Consider the following 7,041-nt stretch of genomic DNA (forward strand, 5'->3'; position numbering starts at 1 on the left):
AAATAGGGAAACACAATACCCTTCATAATACTCTTAAATAATAGAAAATATTTTGGGATAACTCTAACCAAACAAGTGAAAGATCTGTGTGACAAGAACTTCAAGTATCTCAAGAAAGAAACTGATGAAGACCTCAGAAAATGGAGAGATCTCCCATGCTCATGGATTGGTAATTTTAACATGTTAGAATTGGCCATCCTAACAAGAGCAATTTACAGATTCAACACAATGCTCATCAGAATTCCAACACAATTCTTCAAAGACATGGAAAGAGCAACTCTCAGTTTCATATGGAAAACCAAAAAACCCAAGATAGCAAAAACAGTTCTTAACAGTCACATGCTTTTAAATTATATTTAAATATCAATTCTATTTAATGACATTTCATATATTTTAACATATTTTATAATGATAATATTTAAATATTAAGGTTTAAATAATAAAATGTTTTTATTCATTTTGTGAGGGTGTTGATATATTGATCATATTTATCCTCCTACTCCTCTCAAATCGATCTTCCCTTTCTCTCTCTCTCTCTCTCTCTCTCTCTCCCTCTCCCTCTCCCTCTCTCTCTCTCTCTCTCTCTCTCTCTCTCTCTCTCTCTCTCTCTCTCACACACACACACACACACACACACACACACACACACACACATTCAGTTTGTGTTAAGCAAATATTCTTGGACAAGGTTCTACCCTAATTTGTATTTGATATGCCAGAAATCACATTGCTAAAGTAAAATAACCTAGAATTTATCAAAGTTCAATAAACTTCCAGGTAAAAGTGAAAGTTTGTGCCTTACCCTTATCAGCTATGGGGGAATTTTTTTGTCTTGAGCTTGTATAGGTTTTGTGCATGCTCTCAAAAGCATTGTGAGCTTATATCTACAGCTGCTCTATTGTGTCCAGATAATGTGTTTCTTTGGATTCGTCTATTATCTCTTATTGTTAAAATCTTATCACTTCATCTTTCATATAGAGACTTGAATGTTCAATGGAAGAGTGTGATAAAGATGTCCCACTTAGAACTGAGAACTCTGAAGTCTCCCCAACTCTGTTCCATGTCATTGGCCATTTGCAAGTCTCCTTTTAATTGCCATTACGGCAAGAAACTTCTCTGATGAAGGTTGAGAGACACTGTTATATCTCAGTTTACAATCTATCATAGCAGTCATATGGCAAGAGCTTCAGACAGGTGTTCACAGTCCATCCAGAATTAAAAGCCTACATAGATTGTCCAGTCCAGCAGGACCTAGTTATTCCGTGGGTCGAGGAGGTCTGAGGCCTGCAAGAGAAGCGGGTGGAGAAAGGGGAGTGAGACCAAGCAAAGTATTGTCAGGGTCTGTTTAATGGAGGCTAGGAGCCTGGTTATAAGCACACAGTGAGAGAAAATAGGGTGGGATTGAGGGGGCATAATAAACTACAGAGAAAGGGATGGACATCTGGGGTGAATGCTGATTAAAGACTTCTCGTAGCTTATCTTGGAATGTTGGCGTCCTAACAGTCCCAGACAGCCTTCAAACATTCTGTAGTTTATCTTGGAGTGCCATAAACAGTCCCAGGCACCAAACAGAGACATGGAGGAGGAGATGAAGCTGCCTTAATCTAAGCAGTTCTAGTCGGCAAGTGAAGGAGTGAGTGAAGCTGGCAGTCTCAGGCACCACATGGAGACAATGAAGGAAGTGGTGACATAATTCCCTTCAAAGGATCAGCCGTATCAGTGAGGGTTATTGGGGTCTAGTTTCCCACAGTTTGGTCTCTCATGATAAATGAAATAATATTTCTATGTTAGTGCTCAAGTGGGTTATATCATCATCATTAGGGGTCAAAATACCTTGACTAGGTAATATTCCTATATACAATGTATGGCTTATTAAAACAGAAAAAATAAAAGGTAATTATATTACATACTGTAAGCATGTGTTATATTATACAGTTGTAACACACTTCTACATTTCTTACAACCCCTTTTAATGCATACTAACATGATGTTTCTATAAGTTATAATAATTAAAATACTCAATAATTATTAATGTAATACATATTTTAAATATATTGTTAAAATATTCAACTCATTTCTACAAACTACATATTATTCAAGAATAAGCTAGAACACAAACACAAAGTTTTTTTTTTTCTTTTCACTAGAGGAATATATGAGATTTAAATATGCAAAACATATGTGTTTTTTTTTTTTTTTAAACTCATAGTTCAAACCATTTTGGTCTGTCTCTGGTTGCAATTGAAAGATACACAGAAAGCACAAGTGAGTGCACCATGCATGACATTTTCATATATGTCCTGGGGATTGAGCTTCAGGTCTCATGCTACATAGGAATTCATCTCCTTAGTCCTTTAATATTTTTTACATTAAGGAAAGAAATGTACCCTTCATATTACATGAAAGTGAGAAGAAATATACAAATGATATACATATATGTAAGTGTAGGACCCCAAGAAGGAGGCCCCCACTCAAGTCTCGGGACAAGGGGTTACCCAAAGAAACATGAGAGACCTCCTTGATGCAAAAGCACAAGGTAGCTTTAATGGCAGAGCTCTGGGTCGATAAGTATCTCACGCAGGAGACAGAGAAATCGACCCTGAGACTCAAAAACTCGGGGTTTTTATAGGGGAGGGTTTAGGGACTAGGAAGAACTGGCGTGGTTACACACGATTGGCCCATTTAAACATCAGCAACATGATTATGAGTCAGCAAAGTAGTACGTGCAGGTATAAGGATTCTAAAGCTGGGGACTTCTCTGAGTAGACAATGCATCTGGTTAATGTTTCAGGTTTTAACTATGTTCCCTATAGAAAGGGGGGTGAGCAGGAGGTGCAGGGCTGCCAGATGGTCAATGAGTCAGCCAAGATAGTCAGAACCATTTCCTGCATTCCCTCCCTTATCTTTAAGACCGGGTGACCTAGCTTCAATGCGGACTTGGGCATGCCCGGGCTATTTGAAATACATTACATGAATCACTGGTCTCAAGTTTTATTTCCTTTCATAAACATGAGAACACAGGAAAATTTAAAAGAAGAATTTAAAAGTGTATTTATATTAATTTTCTAACTGTGCACTTCTATGTGTGTGTTCATATGCAGGCAAACCCTTTGGAACCACAAGGAGAAAGTCAGATTTTCCTGAAGCTGCAATTGCAGGTATTGTAACTGCCGAAAATGGTTACTTAGCAAATGAACTTGAGTTCTCAGGAAGAGAGTATATGTTATAGCAGGTGATTCATCTCTCCAGCCAATGAAAATAGGGCTTTCATTTGAAGCTATCAAAACAAATCATGGAGGATGAGTAAAGTTCCAATGTGATTCTACTCATGAATCATGATAGCCCTAAATCTAAACCAGATCACAGAGAAAAATATCACCATAAACCTTTGTCTAATCTTGAAATGTAATGTAAATGACAGTGTTCTTAAGCCATCAACAAACTCAATACCACAATAATGCTTCAATTATTTCCCTTCAGAATATCCAATTCATCATAACTAGTTTGCTACTGATATTAAATAGCAAATTCATGTATTAAATAGCACCCATTAATCAGATTTTTAAAATATTTGTATGGTATAGTACTATATATCCCATGGAGATTTTGTTTGTTTGTTTGTTTGTTTGTTTGTTTGACACAAAGTTGCTCTGTAAGACCATTGGCTGCCCTGGAACTTACTGTGTTGGTCAGGTTAAACTCAAACTCACAGATCCACTATCTCCTGAGTGCTGGGGTTAAATGTGTGTGCACCACTATCACTATCCACTTGATATACATATTTTTAAGACTTATTTTTGTCTATATTGGTGTTTGTGATTGTATGTATGTTCACATGTGAGCATTTGTACATAGAAGCCAGAAGAGGGCATCTAATCCACTGTAGCAAGAATTACACATGGTGTGAGTTGATATGTGAGTCCTGGAAACTGAATTCTGGTCATCTACAACAGCAGCATGTGTTCTTAACTGCTGAGCTATCCACCCAAGCTCCCAAAACAGATGTGTCACTCCACACAAAATATGGGGGAAAAATGACCATTGAAGGTGCTTCTGTGGCATTCCTTGTCTCTGGTTCCCTCCAGAGTCTTGGATTTTCCTTTTTCAACATCTTATGTTTTCACCAATGATCTCATTTCCTTATTTGTTGAGTGCTTAAGCCCACTAATATAGATAAAGAGAGCTTTAAAGTATGTAATATTAAATGTTCCTGAGGTTTAAAGGAACGTGCATCTTTTGGAATAAGTAGATCTGCCAACAGAAAAATATATTGAATAATAAAATGTTCACATTGCCCAGTATTCTTCATAACTCTAAATTTATTTATAGATTTAGACTTTCAAATCATCTTCAGTGTTTCTATGCTTTATGGTGTACAAGGGAACCCAGAGGGAAAATTCATTTTAATCTAATTTAAAATCTCAGAACTAAGCACACAACTATCAGGCAGTATCATACCTCCATGGTAAATATTAGGTAGACAGATGGCTAAACCAATCATTTGTTTTACAAAGGTGTTAGCTTGCTGATTTCATTGCCCCACTGAAGATATATTCTGAAGAATCTGGTCATGAAAGAAAAAGTTAAAATTATTTTTTAAAATTATCATTATTGGTATCTGTGTGTATGTAAGATGGTAGTGTGTACAAGAATGCATGCACAAGAAAACGTTAATGTTGAGGGCTGGTCATCAAGAGGGACCACAGTGCTGGCCAGCAGCCAAGCCCAAGGAAAGACTTTAACTGCTTCCCAGAGATGCCTTCCTGCTGTTCCAAGTCCTCCAGTTCCCTAAAGGGGCCATGGAGATCCCTCCAGCCCCCAGTGAACTAGGCCTTCTTCTGGCCAGTATGATACAACGTGCAAAGATCCTGAGCTGAGCCTTCATTCAAAAGATCCAATAGTTGTTTGTGTCAAGTGCTAGTAACTCTAGGCTAATCTGTAGCTTCCAGCAGTCTTCAGCCTTTTCCATAGCCTCTGACACATGTGATGGCTTATTTTTGTTGTGTTTTTTAGAAAGTAAATTGTGTTTGAGGCTTCTGCCTGCTTCTGAATCAGTTGCAGAGTCATCACCACAATTTTTTCTGAGGTTTTGCCACTGTGTTTATACAAGTGGGAGAGGGCTGGAAATCATGAGACTGTTATTTTTTTCTCCTGTGCCAACACCTTTGCCTATAGTTCTTTCTACTTCACCTTAAGTCTCTCAATCTCCAAGTTCTTTTCCTACACTGTCTTAATGAGTACCATCCTTTTCTTGCTTTGGGGTATTCAGTAGAGATATACCTTCTTGTTCCCCTGGGATCCCAACAAATGATATAAACTCAGGAACTTCTCCAACACAACTGGATCCATATTGCTTAGCTTCTATAAGAGGCTTAGTTTCTGGGAGGCAGTTGATAAAACTGCTGTAGAATTAGGGCTCCCAATTGATTCTTCTACAAGACCTTTGGCTTTCTTTACCTTTGATGGGCTTAGAAGTTCTTTTTGCCAAAGCTTAACAGGTATGTAGGCATGAGGCTGTAGACTCCCATTGGTGAAAGGCCAATTAATCAGCTCCTTGGACCTAGCAGTGAAGTTCAATGCTCAGATTGATTCCAAGTAAAAATGTCTTTCAGGAGCAGTGTAGGCAATAATGATGCTATGGGATGAGCCTCCCAGAGAGTCTGACAATAGGCAAATGAGTTTTCTGTCCCAGTATAATATATGAGGGGAGCACTAATATAATGCAACCTCCACTTTGCCTAGTACAAGGAGCAGGTGTTGATGGCTCCAATCTCTTTGAGTTGAATGCACTGGTTCCCTTGTTGTGGTTGTCCTCTGAACCAAACAAATCAATATGGTAGAGTTTTCCTTTCCACTGGTGAAACAGAGTCAAATGTTCATGCTGATCCACCTTGATAAAGAGCATTGAATGATATGGGAAGAGCACTGCTTAAGCAGAGTAGCTCCTACAACTTGATTTCTACAGGCTGGCAGAAGTACTGCTCAAAGTCAGAGAAGCAAGTATTGGGGTTCTGGGTGAGACCTGGAATCAGGATATTCCCTCAACAGTCTTCTCATATCACTAGGTCTCCTGATGCAAGATCTAAGGGGTCTAATACCTTTTCCTGGTAGACCTCTAAATAGAACATCCTGACAGAAATGTTCCATGGCCAGTCTTCAGCACTTTCTTCCCTTGTTATCTGCAGGAGGTCTATGAGAGACTAAGGAATCACTCCATGTTGTTCTGAGCTACCCTGTATTATATGTGTCTTCCCTGCCTCAATAGTCCCATATGTAAGCACACTGGAATTCAGCCCATCCAGCAAGTGCCATAGAATAGGCTGTACTGAACCTACTTAGATTTTCTGCTGAGTGCTCTTCTCTCAATAAAAGACATCAAACTGATATTTGGTATTCTCCTAGGATTTCCTCCAGGTGGCCACCTCAAGTGAGCAGCTTTATATGCCTCTTACACAGGGCATCCCTTTACTCCTTTTTCTTCATCCATAAATGGGCATAGTCATAAAATTGAGCTGTATGTGGGCACCAGACAACCTCAACCTTGCTTAGACAGTTTCCAGCTCCTGGAGTGACCACCACCATCTCTGGTAGCTGTGACCTCACGTTAGTCACAACATCAATATTCCTCCATACAACCCTGAGATTCCACCTCACACCAGTCAGAATGGCTAAGATCAAAAATTCAGGTGACAGCAGATGCTGGCGAGGATGTGGAGAAAGAGGAACACTCCTCCATTGCTGGTGGAATTGCAAGCTGGTACAACCACTCTGGAAATCAGTCTGGTGGGGTCCTCAAAAAATTGGACATAGTACTATAAGAGGATCCAGCAATACCTCTCCTGGGCATATACCCAGATGATGTTCCAACTTGTAAAAAGAACACATGCTCCACTATGTTCATAGCAGCCTTATTTATAATAGCCAGAAGCTAGAAAGAACTCAGATGTCCCTCAACAGAGGAATGGATACAGAAAATGTGGTACACTTACACAATGGAATATTACTTAGCTATTAGAAACAATGAATTTATGAAATTCTTAG

At 38.9% G+C, this 7,041-nt stretch overlaps 1 pseudogene; it reads right to left on the reverse strand.

Annotated features, from left to right (window-relative positions):
* Nucleotides 1-4,690: 4,690 nt before the first annotated feature.
* LOC110295692 (kinesin-like protein KIF22 pseudogene) lies at nt 4,691-6,461 on the reverse strand (annotated as a pseudogene).
* Nucleotides 6,462-7,041: the final 580 nt, after the last annotated feature.

Source organism: Mus caroli, unplaced genomic scaffold, assembly GCF_978045245.1.
Source record: "Mus caroli unplaced genomic scaffold, Mus_caroli_1 scaffold_1, whole genome shotgun sequence".
In the NCBI taxonomy this organism is placed as follows: domain Eukaryota; kingdom Metazoa; phylum Chordata; class Mammalia; order Rodentia; family Muridae; genus Mus; species Mus caroli.